Raw genomic sequence first — 21,078 nt, 5'->3', positions numbered from 1 at the left:
CATTAAAAGCCGATAAAGCTTTGAAGAAAAATTGGGAGAAATTGTGTAAGAGAGATGGGCAAAGCTTCGCCCAAAATCTCATGAGCAGTGTTAAAAGAAAAGTACGAGCGTTCAGCTTGGGGGTAGATATTCAATAAATAAGTTATGCCAAAACATAGCTAATATATAGTTCTTGATTCCCTGAAAATTTGAGAAGTATCCGGTTTAAAATAAATTTTTGGTGATCATTTTTGTCTGTCTCATTTTTTTTCGAGTCCAGTCGAATTTCTTCTAACATTTTTTTGGGATCCTCAAGATATAACCACCATATACAAAGTTCTACATTTGATTCCTTCAGAACTTCTAAAATACAGTCAAACCTCCATGAGTCGATATCTCAAGGGACCATCGACTCATGGAAATTTCGAGTCGTGGAAACAAATGACTTGGAAAGCCATTTGAGGGGACCATCATAGTAACCATGAATTTTGTTTTCAATATGGTTCCATGAGTTCATGGAACATCGACTCATGGAGGTATCACTGTAGTAGAAATATATTCCTTAGATGCTCTTCTTGAAGTTGAATACTGCAGTTAATTTAAATTTTTGCATCCCTGCAGAGTTTTATCTAGGGATGTTCAAATAAAACTTCCCAAGAATGCTTCAAAAATTCATCAAGTTTGTTTTAGAAAGCTCCTTGATGTTATGTTAGTTTGTTTCTATAAATATTCCAAAAAATATTTATGGAATTCCTCCAAGAATCTGTACAAGATTTTTCCAAGAATATCACTTGCAGAAGCTTCTACGAATTTTGCAAAGAAAATTTTGGTATTCTAAGAGGTATTTATAGATAATAGATAGTAAAACTTGAAGGAAGCATTAGATGGAAATACTCTTGAAGAATTCCTAATGCATGTGTGGCATAATTTCTGTTGGAATATTGGGAAAAATACTGAAAAAATCCTTAATTTTTTTTTTCTTGGGAAACTACAGGATTAATTCCTGGACAAATCGATGCGATACGGTTTAGATCTAATTCTTGTAGAAAACCAAACAACATTACTGGAGGCTCTTTTGGTTAAATTATTAAATTATTTTTTCGAAAGTCCTTTCGAATTTCCGAAATCTCTATAAGATTTTTTAGGAAATTTTAAGAGAACTGCAAGAGATTTCCTAATTTAAAATCATGTAATTTCTGTAATCTTTGATGAAGGTCCAAAAAACTACCTAGAGAACTTTCTGCAGGAATCGATATTGAACCATTTTTTTTAGGAGAGCTCGTATGCTTCTACATAAATTCAAATTCCAGGAGGTATTCTGCAAACTTCTACAAAAGGTATTCCTGGAGAAATTCTTACGATTGTATCTAAAAACTATTTCGAACAAATTACTCTGTAGAATCCCTCAAGCAACTTATTTGGGAAATCCCTGCCTGAGGCAATGTAATATTTGGAGAGATTCATTGTGAAGTTTCTGATCGAAATCTTGAAAAATTCCTGGAGAAACCTTTTGATAATCTTAGAAGTTTTTGGTTTATTTGCTGAGAATAATCCTGAAAAATTGAGTTTGGTGCAAATTCTGCAAAATTAGTGGAATTTTTGGAAGAGTCTATGAGAGAGTTCTTGGAGGAATTCAAAGAGGTATTTCCGAAAAAAAATGATTGGTCTATAGTTGAAATTCACCAAGAATATGAAAGCAAAATTTGAAATATATGATCTTTTTGAGAGATTCTTGATGGAATGCATGGAGTCGTTCATAAATTTCAACAGATTTCTAAAGGAATATCTTAAGGAATTACAAAATATATCTAAGGGAGAACAATAGAATAATATTTAAATAAATAGAAGAAAAAATACTGAAACAACTCCTTAAAATATATAATCCCTAAGTAGAATTCAATAAAAAAGTTCTTGAAAAAAATGTGCAGAAGAAATCCAGAATGTACCATATCAGGCGAATTATTGAATCGTAAACTTGCCTGGGAGTTCTTTGTTAGCTTGAAAGCTTGTGTTTTCAAGAAAGTTCTGCTGGGATTACAATGATGAATTCCTTAACAAAAAGCTTGAGATATTGCTGAGGACTCGTTAAAGAAATTGGAGGTATTCCGAAGAAACCCTGCTGTGAATGTTGCTATAATCCCTGAAGAATCGAAAGAAAAACAATTAGAGGAATCCCAGGAAGACGTCCTGAAGAATATGTGAATATCGTATCTCTAATACAATTTATTGACGCATTCTTTGTTGAAGTTCAAGATAAAATCGTTTTAAGGTAACTTGCAGATCCTTTTGAGTGTCATATAATATTTTTACAGATAACTTTTTAGATATATTACAAACTATTGATACAATCAAAAATATTACTGTTTAGGGAAGTCAAAGAAATCTTCAGAAAGTCAATCAAAATGCAACTATTTTTGATTTTGATTTCATTCCATCGGTCAGACCCCCCCCCCCCTGGCTTATTATTAGATATCCGTCCGGGTTAAAACTTGATTGCTGAATATTACTCGTTCCTAAAATCAAGATTAACATCATCCTGTTCCAACCTTGGTTTAGTTTTTAAATGTCGGATTCTAGTCAGTACAGAAATTCTCATGAAAGCTACAAAGCCATGACTCAGAAGAAAAAAACACGTCAAGACATTACTGGCTAAATTAATTAAAGTTTTTATAGCGAACATACTTGCTGAAATTCTTGAAGATATAGTAGTATTGAACTCATATTTCACACCAGTTTCTTAAAGCAAAAAATGTTAATACTTGATGAATGGAATGAAGGAATTTTCTTAGAAGCTCAAAAAAAATCGACTCTAACTGATTGTTAACAAAATTTGTAGAAATTCGAATTTAAAATTCATATATTTCAGCAGAACAGAATTTAGAAAATATCTCGACAACTAGTTTCCAGACATTACGCCATAAATTCGTAAATTCTTTTATCATCAGATCACGGAAAGAGTGATTTTAGTGATCATTTTACAGCAGCTTAAAGTGACTTTTAGTTGACCAGGACTTCCTTAGCCGAGTGGTTAGAGTCCGCGGCTACAAAGCAAAGCCATGCTGAAGGTGTCTGGATTTGATTCCCGGTCGGTCCAGGATCTTTTCGTAATGGAAGTTTCCTTGAATTCCCTGGGCATAGAGTATCATCGTACCTGTCACACGATATACAGTTGTGGCAATGGCAACTAAGGCAAAGAAAGCTATCAGTTAATAACTGTGGCAGTGCTCATAAGCACACTAATCTAAGAAGCAGGATCTGTCCCAGTGGGGACGTAAATGCCAAGAAGAAGATGAAAAATAAGATGAAGAGGAAGAAGAAGAAGCAGGTGAACAGTTCGAAAACTCGCTACCAACACTTTTATAATAACTCTCAGACACGCTTAAACGAAGTTACATAAAATTAAGTACGATTCGCTCAGAATCTAATTTTACCACATGCTTAAGGTGAAGATAAAGGGAAGCTAAAGATCCAATTTTCAACAGAACAAATGTTAAAAATCAGACTGCGGTTCAAGTTGAAAACTTGATCGTTTGATCGCCACCAGCGAGTGACTAATCGATCAAAATTTCAGCTTGAATTGCTGTCCGCTTCTCTAGATTTGTGCTCTCAAAAAATTGAGATTTGGCTTTCATTCATCTTCACCTCAACCCCTGCGAAGTTCGATAAAATTAGGCAGAAATCAGAACAAAATCGATTTTTCAGGATGGTATGTTAGTTCGATTTTTCGTTACCTTATTTTAGTGAGGATGCCCTAAACATTTTGCATTTTTTTATGTAGATTTATGCATTGAAGATTCAATGTTTTTTCTTCGTATATTTCAATCACGTCCAAGTCAAATTAAACAAGAGTCTCGATTGGCATCGAATAAGATCAATTTTTATCTCATTTCATATTGTTCGTTTTGTTGAGGAATAGATTCTCGTGCACATTTTCAACGTGGAAAAATAAATACTCACACGTCAGTTTATATAGCACTTCGATAGAAGCACGTAACTTGCATTCAATGTAAAATCCAACAGAATTTGTTAGCTACGACGCCATCCAATATATGGCAAACATGGAGGGAGAATATTTTGGTGTGACGAAATTATTTGGGTGTGAGTCTATTAGAGGGCAAAATCCTCAATATTTTGCCAGACATTTTATTTTGCATTCGCCATACGTCATCTAAGATGTAGGTACTGGCAACCCTGTTCCTTCGTTCATTCACACTTGTTCGACCGATCGGGGCCTTTTCCGACTTTCGAGAGAAAGGAATGTGATACGGCGTCCCGTACGGCCGTGGGTCCGTTCCAAGTCCCGGGCAAGTGAGAAAAAAGCACTGTGGAACACGTTTTTATAATGATTAAATTAAACAACAAACAAATAGAACCATCAAACAAACTTGTTAAGGCATCGAAAGGGTTTTCATTCGACGTGTTTCGTCAGCTCTGCATGGGATCGACGATTTGTAGAGTAAATTTAGCTGCTGGGAAGTCAATACATTAAGTGAATGCCTCGTAAGAGATTGTAGGATGAAGAAAAGGCTCTATCGAACCAATTCAAAATTCTGAAATTTTCAATGCAATTTTCCTTAGTACGGGACAAAATATCCGCAGCGGTAACTGTGTAGTTATCCAAAAAACTCATGCTGAGAGTTCCGGGTTCGAATCCGGAACCAGAAATGGATGTTTTCGAGTTAGACATTCTTTCGACTTTCCAGGGCATAGACTAGAGTATCCTTGTGCTCGCCAAATGATATGCACATATCTCCCATAACTGTGATCTCGCCCTAAAAGCCATTGGTAACCGAGTGTGTAGCTTGTTGTTACCGAGCAAACGAATCAATTTACACGTTATTTCACAATGCTACGATGAAGAGAAGATCCTCCTCTATCACCAGAGTGGTGATAGTTTTCATCCTGGGCCATCCATTTGCTTAGAAACAAGGAGCTACACACTCGGTTACCAATGGCTTTAAGGGCGAGATCTCAAGTTATGCGAGAAATGTTGATCAAAAATCACGTGTGAAGCATCAAATCTGATGCAGTTTTTCCTCATAACATCTAACGAAATAAAGCCTATAAAAATCCAATTCAGGAAACTGTTCCAACCGAATGATGAATTGATCATTTGTTTGCAGTCGTTAAGTCTGAAGCTCATCTTGAAAAAGCTTCTCTTCAGCATCTCGTCTTTCGGTGGACATAGCCCCTCTGCATCGGTGTTCCAAGGATCAGAAGACCTGGTTTTACTGCTTCTCCATCCATCGGGCAACAGCATAGCCACTTCTGAGACTGTACATCGTCCGGTTTCCCTCATTGGCTTTATTGTTCATAATCTTTTATTTGCAATAATAAATTCATCGATTTGCGTCTGCTTGATATGTTTTCCGATTCCATGAAAAGGGCGGCTGCGAGATTTATTTCCCCGCCCTTTCCCACATGGATGCGTTTAGCTCCTCGTTGATCGCTGCCGGCTGACTGGTCAATGGTGGACTGATGGAAGTACGAAAAGTGACGAACGACGTCACTTGGGAGGGATCCACAGTGGCCGCATTCCATACAAAATGTCCAAAATGTATTTCGATCTTCAGTGTAAAATGCCCCAAAAGCTTGCATTTTTATACTCGAAAGAGAGCCAGAGAGGAGAGAATCTTTCATTAACATATGAATTATTCATCACCATCAGAAGAAAACATATCAGCGAAAGGATTTTTAAATTTCCAACCAACTTTGGACCACTGTGCAACCCGGAGAATGAGCGAGGACTTTGGGCGCGCGGGAGGCATTAAAACTTAATCGAGTGGAGCAAATCAAAAAATTGAACGGTTTTTCGGCGAAGTGATTCAATTTCGGGATTTATTTCGTCTGACGCGATCCGAGCTGCAACTAATCGATTTGGAACATTTCTGTTGCAGCCATTGTAATGTGCGGCAACATAAGTCGGATGCGAAATCGAAATCACGATGAAATAAAACATGCATTTTTGCTGTTCAGTGGCACAGTTTCTGAGTTAGTTCAGATGTTAGTGTGTTGAACCTCCCACTATGAATACATTAACCTACACAGGGCGTTTGATCGAATTGTAGAGCCGCACATTAAAAAGACATTAAGAGAATCTCACAACTGACGCTCGATGTTCATTTGGTTTCCAATTGTTTTAATTACAAGCGGAATTAATCTATGCCGATGCGTGTCAGTTTGCAGTGAAATCAACAATGAACACTGGTCAACATAATTTTCAATTGGACTAACTGGTGAGTCCTAAATTAAAATTGTGCGCGCTTTCAAACTGCATAACAATTTTTTCAGGCTTAATCGCAATAAGTTAGTAGTAATTTGTTTTCCTCATTCAATGCCGGTATTGGCTTCTGAGGTTTTCTGAGATAGCTTGAAAAATAAATTAAACTATTTATCATCTGTTAAGTTCACATATGAAACTTCGAGTAAAACAAATTGAAGCAAACTCCTATGGCAAAACGGCTCATTTTAGTGAAACCAATCTTTTGAACGGTTCAGTGGCTCAGCCGCTCGCAAAGGAAGAGCGAACTTTACCGAGCGAACGAAAAAAAAGATCGGTTCACTCCCTATTGCGCGTTATGCGTCGAACCTTTCGTATCTTTCGCTCTCTCTTTCTTCGTACATTGTTATGCAAAAACTCACGATACACTCGGCCGATTTCCCCTACTAAAACCAAAAGGAAGAAGCATGTGCTTGGCCATTCAAGAGGGCAAAATTCTTCTCTCTATCTTTCATCTGTCTGTATGCCAATGGGCGAGGCAAATTAGTTGTTTGACTGTGTATGCTGAGAGTGCGGAGCTGCAGCAAACTTTGTGTTTGGATGTGTGGCGTGGCGCGTAAAGCAAGACAAGCCTTATGATAAAGCTGAAAAACGAACGAAGGAGAATAGGGAAAAAGAATCGGTTAGTTCACTTTGCGGGTCACTTTTTGTCTGATCCGTGCTGATCGAATGAATCGACTCTCACCAAAAAAGAGCCACGGATCACTCGTTCTTTTGAGTGATCCGGATCTTTTGAGTGGCTCCGACTCTTTCCGCCCATCTCTAATGGCATTTTCGAATGAATCAATAGATGGTTTCTGGAACAAATTACCGTGAGCATTTTGGGAAGTAATTCTTGAGATGTTTCCGAAACATCCTGAGAGAATTATCAGATTACTGAAGAATCTTTGGAAGAATTCGAAACCAAGACTAGTGTGATGGCGTTAGCGATTTTTGAACGTGTGATTACTTTTTATATAATCGACCAAAGCATTGCTGAATCTGTTGACAATTTTCAGAGCAATTCCTATAGAACTCCTACAGAAAACTCTCAAGAACTTCTTGGCTGATTGAGAATTGCCGTACAAATCTCCTGAAAACTTTTGCGATTAGCTGGGTCACTGCGGTGCAAAGAAAAAAAAACACTACAGATTTTTTGCTTTTTATCCAATCAACAATCTCACTGGTTGTAAAAGCTGGATAATAGGGTGCGGCTTATTTTTCAAAAGTTCTCAAAACCAAAAATTAGTGTGCTCTACTGAATTCAAATCACATTAAAAGAGAAACCTCAAAATCTGAGCCAAAAATATTTACATTTAGAGGTGGCGCAAGCGTCTTGAAGGTGAATTTTCAAGTCATAAAAAATGACCTTCAGTAAAGTACTCATAACTTTCTTATTTTCCAACCGATTTTAAAACTTTTAGCATCAACACCTTCAAAATAAAATTTAAACAAACTTTTTAGAACACAAAATTTGTCTAAAATCAAAACAATTTTTAGTAAAAAGTTATTTAACCAAATTATTCCTCATTTTGCTAAAAATTTCAACTTTGTTTGACCATAACTTCATGATTACTGACCCGTTTCCAAATCTTTTTGCATGCTTTTGAAGCTAATTCAATTGTTTTCAAACCTTTCATGCATCACATTTCACTAAAAAGATGTCTTGACTAAGTTATTCAGCAAAAACTGCGCTTAAACATGTTTTTTTTTTAACGAAAAATGCCAGGTTTTTCAAATTTTTGCCAGTTAAATATTATCTGTAAAGCTGAAACTGGTTTATCTCATTTGTTTGTTTGGGAAGGACTTTGCAACAATTTTTAAATAATTTTGAAACAAAAATATGTTTGCATATGTTATAATACATATGCAATATGTAACTAACAATTAAGGCAAGATACTTTATATATTTAAGTTTTATGGAAAAATGATATTTCCGTGAAAAAAAAACTTAAATAATCCAAAGAAATTTGACTTTTTCAATAAAGAATCATGTTTTTGGGTAGTTTTTGTTAAATACCTAAGTCAAAATAAATTTATAGAAAAATATGTTGTATAAACAGTTTGAAAACAACTAAATGTGCTTCGAAAACATGTAAAAACATTTGGAATCGATCGAGTATCAATGTAGATATGGTCAAACAAAAATTATTTTTTTTTAGTAAAATGAGGAAAAATTTGGATAAAAGTATTTTTAACTTAGACAAGTTTTTATTTTGGACAATTTTAATGTTTTACAAAATTTTCATAAATTTAATTTGAAAGAAAATAATGCTAAAAGTTTCAAAATCGGTTGAAAAATAACAAAGTTATGTTTACTTCACTGAAGGAAATTTTTATAACTTGAAAATTCAGCTTCAAGACGCTTGCGCCACCTCTAAATGTTAAATTTTTGGCTCAGATTTTGAGGTTTCTCTTTTAATGTGATTTGAATTTAGTAGAGCACACGAATTTTTGGTTTTGAGAACTTTTGAAAAATATGCCGCACCCTACTGGATAATTGTTGTATTAATAGTGATCCAATGAATGATCCTCAAGACAAGACTGGGTCTCTTTTTACTTGGTCTCTGCTTTAATGCAGGTCTTTTTAATACTGAAAGGTTGAAGTATCTATTTTAACCAAAATGGTCTCTAAAGCCTTTTTTTTCTTATTCTGCTAGCGTTGAATCCTGATGCAAAATTTTACAGGCTCCAAAGAAACCTTTATAACGATTTCGACGGGCTCTTCAAGAAATTCTTCTTAGATTGCCGGAGGAAAAGCTTCCAAAGAATTTATTTAGAATACTTTCAGGGTCTCCTACAGGGATCTCTCCAGAAATTCTTCTAGAGATTTCTTTATCAGCTCTCCCAGAAATTCTTCCAGTATTATTTTTTAATTTGCTTAGAAGAATTTCTTCAGAATTTGCTCCAGGAAATCATTGAGAACTCCGAAGCTACCACCTCTAGTAAAATCCTAAATACTACTTTGATTTTTTTTAACTATCCTAGAATTTGTTCTAGATATTTTTTTACTTATCCTTCAACCAAATTTTCCAGTTATTTTCAAAGATTTCCAAAAAAAAATCTTACGATGAAATCCACAAAGGTTCGAAAAACTAAGATGTGTTTTTTTAGAAACCCTGCAAGAATTCCTCGGACTGTTCATGTAGATTCCTTCGTCAATTCATCAACTTTTCCTCCAAGAAATACAAAATTCCTAGAGAGTTTATTAAAAATATTTTTTCCGAGAAATTTCTTCAACATTTCATCCAAGTATTACTCCTGCGGTTTGTTCAAAGTTTCTCAAAAAATTCTCAAGTAATCTTCTTCTTTTTTTCAATAATTTCTTCGATAAATCCAACCCATATTTCTATACAGATTCTGTCCAATGATTTAGGAGAAATTTCTTTAGAAAGCCCTGCGGAATACTATCCTGATTCGATTGATTTTTTTTTCTTCTTCCCAAACTTCCTCAGGAGTTATTTTTGAGATCCTTGTTCATTAAGGGTGACTTTAAAACTTACACAAGTTTTATCAGAGGTTGCTCCAGGATTTTCTTAAGTATCTCACGGATTTTCTTTTATTTTTCAGGAAGTTTTCTTTGCATTTCCCTGGAGACATTCCTGGAAAAAATCCTGAAAATAAACTTTCGAGACTTACTCGAGAAACTCTCAAAAAATAAATGGAGGAACTTCTGTAGAAATCTTGAAAAAAATCTCGGGTGCAATTGCAGAAGGTATCTTTTGATAAGTCCCTAGTTGAAATCTAATGTTAATCCAGGACAATTTTACTGGAAATCCCTTGAAATTTCTGGAAAAGTTAAAGATTGAATTTTAGAAGACGTTTGGACCGGAAATATAGGAGGATATGCCATGGAAATCGATGGATAAATCACTGGATAAAATCTTGGAGGAAACAGGACTTTCTTGAAAAAAATCTTAAGGAACTTTTGGGGGAATTTAGATGATTTCAGAAATAATTTTTTGATAAATTTTAATTTTAATTCCAGGTTGAAAATCTTAAGGTGCCCTAAGAAAATTTTGTGAAGAAAGTCTTTGGGAAATTATCATTAAATGAACACTTTTTGAAATTTCTGGAGTGATAACTGAACATTTGGGCAAAACATGAATAAATTTCTTATAAAATTCCTAGAGAAAAACATGAAACAACTAAAGTTGTTTGCCGTCACTATCAACGCTTTAAATTTGCTGATTTGTATTGGCCGACTGCGATACAATTCGGATCTAACTATATCACATCAACATCATTCAGTCTACTCCATCATCAGTGCATTGATGGCGATAGACTATGGATATCACTGATGAGTTAAGTTTAGCCTTAAATTAAGCAAATGAAATGGCAATTTATCAGTACAATAATTTTGACAGTGCTGCAGATAGATCGAAACTATATGTTGGTCACTGAAAAACATTAGTAGCATGGATAATTACCACGTGATCACTCATTCTGCAGTGATGATGATCTAGAGTGCGATGTCGCATCACTGCTGTTAATTGTCAAATCAAAGCGATATTGATAGTTCGCAAGTGATATTGATAGTTTTAGAGCATCAGCCATCAGCTAATATGATTGATATTAAGCATCTCTGGAAACAACACTTACAGTAATACTTATTATAATGTCACGAGGAATTATCATAAAAAGTTAAGATCTTAGAGTATTGCCTGCTCTGATGCTATAAAGAATCAAACTCTCATCTTCTGGCTCCTTTTAGATTTCATATTGTTTTCTTGGTTCATGTTATGTTTCTTTCCGACCTCTTATTAGTTCCGTTTAGGACTCTTTTTTCAGGCAAAAGGTCCTATTTTTAAGGCACTCAATTGCCGACGAAGAGTTCTTTTAGTCTTGTGGCAACGACGGCAAAGGAGTGTCAGTGGCAAACACCTAGTTTTGAGAAAATCGATTTTGAAGTTTGTTTAGCAATATTTTGTTCTATATAAATTGTATGGAATTGTATGTATTTTTTGTCCGTCTCGAGTTCTAGCAAATGCTATAAACTGTGATGGATCAACTGTAATATATTAAGAGTTAAAGGCAGATGCAAGTGAAATATACAACTACAAAGTACGAGGAAAGCGACGATCCTGGGATTGAACCCATGACTTTCTGCTTATGAAGCAGAAGCGGTAGCCATTGGACCACCAACCCCGTCTATCCACCAGATGTTCCATCCAGTCGATCATTACGGTAAACAAAAAAGTTTGGATCCAGGTTTCAAATAAGTTTCAGTAATAACTGCTATATGTGTGTTTTGAGCTGTTAGAAAATTAAACAGCTCGTCCTCTTTACTATTCAAAGAACGAGCAATCCAATTTAAAATATTAAAAAAATGTGATCCATTGGAGAAACGTAATCAGATAACATTTTTTGCAAATGTTATACAAACTAGGACTGTTTCAGTCATAGTGGTGGTTTTTAACATTGCATCAATCATTTAATGCAAGTGTTCAGTTAGAAAATTGAAATTAGTGGGAGATATATTATAAGAAGTAGGAATATTTTCTGATGATTTTCTGTTACGATTTAAAAGCTACCTGAGGCGGCAGGAGTATTTCCATATGATTTGAAACTATTAGAACAGTTACTCGTAGGGATAAAAATGGAGTAGTTTAAATTATCTGCTACGATATCTGCATAGGATTTTCCTTGAGTAAATCCATTCGAAATCAAAAGATTCGAACGGCTACGCGACCGGAGAAAATTAGTTTGTGAATGAGTATGATTATAATTTACCTGATGAGTATGATTATTGGGCAAGCGATCGTTGACTGAAAAAAGAGCATTGTTGGAGATTCTGCCCGGGGAATTCAGGGAATGATAAACATTACTGTTCATCTGCCTGGCACGAGCCTCGACGACTCGCTTATGCGAAGGGCAATCGCAAAAGTTAGACTTATGGATGCCCCCGCAATTTGTGCATACAAACTTTTTGGTATCTTCCTTCACAGGACAGACGTTCTTAGCGTGAGAAGTACCTCCGCAAATCATGCATTTAACATCAATGCGGCAATGCTTGATTCCACTTTTGGCACTGGGGGCACTGAGTGGGGTTCTGGAAATTTCCTCCAGGTTTCTGGAAATATGTCCATGTCACACGAACATCGAACATAAGTCTTGCTTTTTTCAAATCTTCAATATTATTTATTAAAGTGAATCCAATAATATTCTTGTGAAAGACCTTCCCGAACAATGCCAGATTGGATTCTCTTTTTCATAATGATTACTTGCACTGGGGAAAATCCAAGAAAATTATTTAATCGATTTTTGATCTTTTCAGGTGACTTATAGTCACCCTTTCAAGACAACTTTGAACAAACGTTCCGTTTTGTCGTCATAAGTGAAAAAAAAGTGTTTCTTCTCTACAAGATGTTTGAGAAGAAGTTCGCGATCTTTAAGAGTTTCCGGCAATACGCGACAGTTTCTTTTCTTTGCGATTTGGAAGGAAACCTTGATTCCCCTAATGGAGTTCAAGATCTCCTGTCTAAATCCTCCAAATTCGGAACAGCTGACCACGATAGGCGGCACTCTTCGTTTCCTCACTTGAAAGAAAGAGCCTGGGCTAGAGGCTGCTTCGATTTGGTGTTCGGAAAGTTTGTCTAAAGCATCGAACTGATTGCTCATTTCGATGCAATTATCAACAAATAACTAAAATTTTCGTAGCCCAGTGTACGACAACTCCAAACAGCAAACCTCAGACGGTCGTTTTCGCCGAACAAAACGCACCTCAGCAGGGTTCTTTAATCGCAAGAACATATTTGCATCATTGCCCCATTCGTCAATCCGATTCAGCATTAATGTGCGGTCGTTTTCACGCGATTTTATCGTGTCAGTACAATCAAAAGCTCTGATGCAAACATGGCTTTGGTGGATGGTACATTTCCACTTCGCTGAGTGCGTATCAATTGTCTCCCCGAGCAGAAGAAAATGTGCATAGAGTATTATTATCGTACTTGCCACACCATATATGATTGCAAAAATGGCAACTTTGGCAAAGAAAGCTCTCAGTTGAACACTAAGCTGAGAAACAGGCTCTGCCACAGTGAGGACGTAATGCCAAGAATAAGAAGAAGGTACTAGTTATTCGTTCTTGCTCGGGCTTCCATACCTTCAGGTGTACTTTGCACTTATTTCTGATCATTGGAAAATTGAAACAGACGTAAATGTTCTTCATTCTTGTTCGCCTCCTCGCCGAAAAGACTTGGGAATCATCTTCGCCCAGGTGTTTCACTTTCTGCGCAGCATTTTCGCCCTCGTTTCCGGTAGGGTAATTTAAATACTAAATTATTGTTGTCTCAGCGAAATGTGGTTCATCATCATATGGCGAATTATTGTTTAATAAAGTCACTGCCGACTCTCGCGCTTTCCACAGAGCTTCACAAGTCTAAAATGATCGACCTGGTGGTTCACCTTTTCTCCTGTTGGGGACCGGCCGTAAAATTGTTTTACCGCAACAACTTCGTCACAAGGCGATAATCATAATTTATGGTTCGTCAGTGCCCTGTAATCTGCCTGGCAGCCGCTGGCGGAATGCTGGCTCTTCTGTTGATTGTCGGGTGTGCTCTTTCGGTATTAATTTAATTTGATGAGCCTAATTCACACTTGATGGAATGACGGCGGAGTTGCACACCTGGGCGATAATCACACTTGCTTCGGAACATGCGGAACGGCAACGCAAAAGTGATAAACCCTAATCCACTCAACCCGAATGATATTTCTGTATAGTTTGCCTCGACTTGGAAGGTATTCCTATTCGATATGAATCAACAGACACTTCAGGGGCTGTTCAAAACTAAATGGTTGAATTGACTCTCAGAGATCTCTACCGAAAATCCTTATGAAACTTTTTGCTGAGTAGAGTTCATAACATCTACGCATAACCCTTCACTCTCATGGATACCTGGAGCTTTTAAGCAAATCTTTGAGAAAGCCTATCATATCCCTAAAAACTCCTTGTAAACCTATAAGAAGCCATTGTCAAATTTTGGGTACTTGTGAATAATTTTCTTGGGTATTCGCAAAAAATTGCTGCGGTATATCAGATAAATTTACCTTCCTAAACAATACATATGACATCATTCGATTAAAAAGGTCCACGATCAAAATCTCATCTTCCACCAACGCGATGTCTCCTGCCTTGTTCCCGCCAAGACCCGCCATCCAGCACTGTCATTCCGTCACCAAACCGTCTGCCCCCCAAATGGCTTGTTGTTTGATTGTCACGTAAAAGATTTTATTTGAACAATTCGCGTGTAAGATTGGTTGTCGTTGTCACCACCACGAGGTGCGCGCAAATGTCGCCGTCGTTTGTTGAATCATCAAAAAACCCCTCCGCCTCACTCTAAAAAAAACGCGGTTCTCAATCGGTTGTTGTTTTGACGTCGGAAATTTTTCCACCAAATTACCACGTTTCAGGTGGATCGCGAACGCAGTTCATTCAGTGGAAAAAGGGCGCTGCGGGGATCGCGACGACGCGGAGGAATAAATTCAAACAATCACTTAATTGTTCAAACAACAGGTAATGTGTGATACAGCAAGCGTGTAGTTTAGCTGTTTATGGTAGGGTACACGCACCGGTGTTGGCCATAGTACCAATACCACCCCAGATTGATCATCGTTTTTCAATCCGGGGTGTTCATTCAGGAACCGACATAGAACTCTCCAATTTAGAATGCAAAAACAATGTTTTGATTTACCTATATTTTCCTGAGTTTTTTGAGTTTTTTTCCTATATTTCACCTGCAGAACATGGACTGAATGACAATGGACAACGTTCAAAAGGCTTCTGATTGATTTATAAAATCAGTTTTCCTTGGAGTGACAAATACTGGTACCCTTACCCTATGAGATCGCGACGCCTGGTTTCGGTTTTTCGCTTGGTCTCACGGTTGTTGCGCTTTTGCTGCCTAGTTGGTGGGATTCAGATCGATGACCACCACCGGAATGGGGTAGGTCCAAATTAGAGAAACCACTTGGAAAGAGTCCATTTGCGTCGTTTAATGTGTGTATAAATAATTCATTTTCTATCAATTTCGGTGCGATGGTACTAGGCTGGTTCAAACGTAACGGTTTGAAAAGTAACAAAGTTATAACAATCCTTGAAACTAATCACAAGAATTCATCACTATCACCTTTGCTTCATGAGGAGATGGTCATGAGTTCAGAACCAATCCCTTTTCTCTACTTTATCAGTAGGAAGGGGAGCATTTCGATTCTAAAAATTGTGTTTAGTATACTAGTACCATGCAATTGTTTTTCTCTTTCTGGCGTTTCGTCCCAACTGGGACGAAGCCTGCTACTTAGCCTGCTGCTCAAGCCTGCTAGTGTTCTTATGAGCACTTCCACAGTTATTAACTGAGAGCTTTCTTTGCCGATTGACCATTTTTGCATGTGTATATCGTGTGGCAGGTACGAAGATACTTTATGCCCTGGGAATCGAGAAAATTTCCTTTACGAAAAGATCCTCGACCAGCGGGATTTGAACCCACGACCCTCAGCATGGCCATGCTGAATAGCTGTGCGTTTACCGCTACGGCTATCTGGGCCTAACCATGCAATTGTTAGATTGAAATTAAGTTTAATTGGCACAGATTTCTTGTAGGTCGAAAATTAGTGCTCTTTCCCAATAGCTGTCTCAAAATTTCAGCTCAATTTGATAAAAATTAATACAGTTCAAGTCCTTGAAAGTTCTTAGCTTGAGCTTGAGCTTGATTGGCCGCTCGTGGTTGCTATTCCAGTATTGCCAGATCAGCTGCTCTTACACATGGGACCAACCAGATGACTGTTTGGGACTAACAGACACCCTTAATGCATAAGTACTGGTGATCTTCTCTTTTTAGACAACAATGGTGCCTGCCACGTCAGAATGCAGACCAATGAGGAAAAAGGGGAGAAATTGATGTTGCATTTTAAAAACTGGCCCATTGTAGAGCGGATATACCCCTGCATCTACGCCAGTTCATGCGGGAAGATATAGGGGTAAGGTAATTATTTTATGGCTTGCGTATGGTTAGTAGACTGCCTATGTAACAGAAGTAAGGAAAGGCGTACTATAATGATGGAAGAATACAAGCGTAGGGGAACGGTTTCCTGTCCGTCTCTGGTTCAAGCGATTGCTTTGAACGAATTGTTTAAATGTGATAGATTAAGAGTGGAAGATAGATGCAAGTGAAAGATACAACTACAAAGTACGAGGAAAGGGACGGGCCAGGGATTGAACCCATGACCTTAGCCACTAGACCCACCAGCTTCGTCAAGTCCATTTGTCCCTTGGGAGCTAAACCTTCAAATTATTACAATCAAACTTTTGTATAAGGGGATACTCTGAGTAATGACGTTTAGAGGTTGCCCCGGTGAGATAAAAAATACATCTGATTTTTGTGAGTAATGTCAAACAAAAAGTTATGTTTCTGCACATTTTCGTAAAACCCATAGTTTCTATATTTTTTGCACATCCAAGGTATCTGGAAAGAGTAATTGAACTGTATGTTTCGCACGAAATTTTGCACATTGATTATTAATTGTTCGAAAACTTCCTTTCTTCCTTTAGTTACACAAAACTAACATAAGATATCTTGAAAAATAAAAAAAAAAATCAGGTAAAAACAAACAAATTTATATTGTTATCTAAAATTAATATACGAGTAAGCCTAAAAGAAGAATGAAAAATAAAATAAAATTGATAAAAATCACATTTTTATGAAAAAAAAACTTGAATAACGTGAATAGTTCGATTTAAGATTACAAAATATGTTATTTAGGTCGACAAAAAAAACGTGTTCAAAAGATATAATGCACCCTAAACAAAAATTGAACTTCTTAGTATACAATGTTTCCCTGTTTATTTTAATGTTTTGATTTTCAGAGAGGTAGGAGTTTAAAAATGTGATAAAGGTGTTAATTCTCTAATTATGTGTAATTTTTCTTGGCTCAGAAATCAAAATGATTTTATTTTTGGTTTAAAACTTGGGCCATACTAAGCATATTAGGAAAGTTTTATATGACTTTTGATGATTTTTTTTGTATTTTTGAAGAATGTTTGAAAATAACGTGTTATACAAAAATTTGTACCTCTTTTAGTTTTCTATAATCAACCTTTCACAGCAGAATCGGAATAGGGTTCTAAAGCCCTGTCCCAATTTTAGTGCCAAACGCTTAAGTTTAGGCCAATAACACATGTTTACTCAATTTTCTAATGTTTTCCGTTGGTTTGAGTCCAAAAAACATATTTTTAGATTTTGTCACACTCCTTGGCTTAAACTCAAATTTTGGGTGTATTTTGTTTTCCGTGTCCTTTCCGAAATGTCAGGTAGGAACAACCCCAGTGGTAAAACTAAAACCCCTGTGGTGTTTTTGTCGACTAAGCGAACGTCAAACATGATCTTAAGTGTCAAGGTTCATTTATGGACCCAATTTTTAAATTAAAGTTTAAACATGATATAGCCGTTATTTGAGCGGGAAATATTGCTAAACAAGTTGCAGTAAAATGCTCTTTCGTGTTATTGAATAAAAACAAGATTTCATTAAAAATTTTAGGACCCAATTAAATTAATTTCATATCCATGTTTGTGTTAGGTACACGACAATGAAATATGTTCCAGAAAAACAAAACAAAATATATTCAAGACTACTGCAAAAAATTTTATTTTAATTATTGTTGAAAATCGGTACCCAGAATAGGCTTCAAGATATAATGAAAGAGGGTAGGGGTGCTCAAAAGTAAAAATTAGAAAAATTTGAGATCAAAATTCATAAATTTGAGGATAAAAATAAATCATTCTCCTAAACGTCTTCTTCTTTCTGGCGTTACTTCCCCACTGGGACAGAGCCTGCTTCTCAGCTTAGTGTTCTTATGAGCACTTCCACAGTTCACCTTAATGAAGATAAATCGAAGCCAAACCTCAATTTTTCAAGAGCACGGATCTGGTGAACCGAATACCCGTTTGAGCTGAAAACTTAATCGATTGGTCACCACCAGCGAGTGACCAATCGATTGAGTTTTCAGCTAAAACGGATGTTTGGTTCTCCAGATCCACATGTTTTTTCTTTACAATTCTTTTAATTTTGAATCGCTATATAGTAGGCTGATATTTAGGACAATATTTCAAATATCGAGTAATTTCTGATAACATAATTAAAACATCTTTAAATTTAAACATTTAATACTTTAAATTAAAAGTTGCTTGAGAAATTTCAGTGAAAAACATTTGAAATTTTTTGAAACATGAAAAAAGATGAAAATATACTGAAAAATATCAACAAAAAATCTCAAATATCTTAAATCTTTTCAAATAAGACAAACGTCAAGGAGACTTCACATATTATAAGTTGAATTACTTAAAGTCTAGTTTACCAAGGAATCGGAAAATAAAACAACAAAATTTGGACAGTTCAAACTGTGTTTTTTTTGTACTGATCAATGTATTTTTTTTTTAAATGTTGAACAGCCATAACATTTCAGAAGCTGGTAAAACATATATTTTCTACAGCTCTTAAATTTTTGATGATTGATTGTAACTTTTTCGATTATCCATACAAACAAGCTAACTTACTTTAGGTAGTTAGATTTGAGTTATTTATAGACCGATTTGAATTAACCTTCAACAGTTTTTCAGACAAATCTGGAATTTTCTCGAGCGCTTGATTGTAAAAAATAAAATGCTTGATTCACAACAGAACTTTTCTAGTTTCTAGCAGTTTCGACCTGGCTAGGTTCTAAGACTTCAGATAGATGACAGGAATTTAACCTGCTGTGAAAAAATACAACCGAATCGACCATAAATGTTTATCCTAGCAATCAATTCTTTCTCAGATTTTGCTTCAATTAATTTAGCATTAATAAACTTGTTGTTAAACCATACAATTATTTCCTTACAAAAAAACTTATTGGGTTAAAAATTCTTAAGAAATTCCAAAGTTTTTTGACTTATTTTCAACGGATTTGTAGCAACATTTTTGAATACATCTTTTTATATTCCTTGAAGAATTTTAGTATAATTTGATTAGAGAACTTCAAGGAGTTTCTTCAAAATTCTTCAAATCTCACGAAAATAAATCAAATATTAATGTGAGGCTTGTTCTCACTTTCCAAGTGAATTGCAACTAGAGAATAACCATTCCTTCGATGTCTTCTTTTTATCCACAAATGTATTCGGAATATGTTCCCGTAATCAACTAAATAATACTCAACCTTTTAAAAGTTCAAAGTTTTCCCTTGCAATTCCTCCAAAAAATCATTCATTCTGTCTAATCTTATACTGAGATATTTTGCTTTGCTATTTTGCCCATAATTTCATTAAAAATTCTTTCGCGATATTCAAGAAATATTTCCAAAATTCATCACAAAATATGTCATTAGAATTTTTTTTTCTAGAAATACTGCTTCAAATCCCTTGATTCTACAAGAATTATCGACGAAAAGGGATTTTGAAACGTTTCTTGACTTCGAATCCTCAGAGAAAATTTGTTGAAATGTGATAGATAGAGATGGGGCCCAGATAGCCGTAGCGGTAAACGCGCAGCTATTCAGCAAGACTAAGCTGAGGGTCGTGGGTTCGAATCCCACCGGTCGAGGATCTTTTCGGGTTGGAAATTTTCTCGACTTCCCAGGGCATAAAGTATCATCGTACCTGCCACACGATATACGCATGCAAAAATGGTCATTGGCATATAAAACTCTCAGTTAATAGCTGTGGAAGTGCTCATAAAGAACACTAAGCTGGGAAGCAGGCTCTGTCCCAGTGGGGACGTAACACCAGAAAGAAGAAGAATATCTCAAAATCCAGATGATATAGAAACTTGGGGTCTTTAGTAAAGTTGTTCTGGAGGTGAAACGCAATCTTATGGTACTCTACGGCAAAGTTGTTCAAAAGCTCAGTGACTATCATCATTTTACAAAATCTCGAAGTTAAAGGATTAAACAAAGAAATAATTTGAGCTACCGAACAACTCTGCCGAAGACGCCATCTTTCTAAGTGATCAGGCTCCTGAGATATTTGCGAAAGAAATGTTTACTTTTACTAGCGCCGCCTGGTGGCAAAATTTCAAATCAACTAGCTCAAACAGTGATAGTCCTTGAGTTACCGAACAATTTTGCCGAAGACGCCATCTTTCTAAGTGGCCAGGATCCTGAGATCTGCGAAACACAAGTTTCATGCTCACTAGCGCCGCCTAGTTAAGCTTTCCTGTGAGGTGTATCGTCAGAAATTACGTCAAAAAGTTTCAGAAATTTTACGAAGAATTCTTAATTTTTTCGACAGGACTAGAGTACATTTTTCCAAATTCTATAAATCTGATATAAATTGGATATGATAGATGATTCGTAGAGTAATTTGTAAAGAAATCCTTTAAAAATATTATTGAAATATTCTTGGAGGAGTTTTTGATTAGAAAATGGAGAATTGACAGATTTCTAGATGTTATTTGTGAAAGAATTCCAAGAATAGTATTCCTAAAAAATATGGTGTTACAGTCGACTTTCCACATCTCGATGTTCTATATCTCGAAAGCTCTCCTTATGTCGATGATTTCTGCGGTCCCTTCATTCTGCATACATTTTGTCCCTCCATATCTCGATATCCTCCTTATCTCGATATCTCCTTATCTCGATGCGTTCTTGTTGAGTATTCGTTCCTAATTTTCTCTCCGTATGTCGATATGACCATTATACTAGGATACTAGACCAGATTTTTATAATTGAAAACAATATGGGAAGTGAGATGACGTCTGCTTATTTATTATTTTCCTGGTAACGATGTGTTTTTTAATCTAGTATTCATTAAAAATTTGTACTTTGTCTCGATCTCTCCCTATCTCGATGGTCCCTTCGATATCGAGATGTGGAG

The 21,078-nt window shown here is 36.1% G+C and overlaps 1 protein-coding gene across 7 annotated transcripts in view; it reads right to left on the bottom strand.

Annotated features, from left to right (window-relative positions):
- LOC5573660 (protein dead ringer) overlaps window positions 1-21,078 on the bottom strand; it is a 489,443-nt gene that overhangs the window by 15,391 nt on the left and 452,974 nt on the right. The window lies entirely within an intron of this gene.

This window comes from Aedes aegypti, chromosome 2 (genome assembly GCF_002204515.2).
Source record: "Aedes aegypti strain LVP_AGWG chromosome 2, AaegL5.0 Primary Assembly, whole genome shotgun sequence".
NCBI classification, from domain to species: Eukaryota; Metazoa; Arthropoda; class Insecta; order Diptera; family Culicidae; genus Aedes; species Aedes aegypti.
This window is presented reverse-complemented; position numbering and strand designations above follow the sequence as displayed.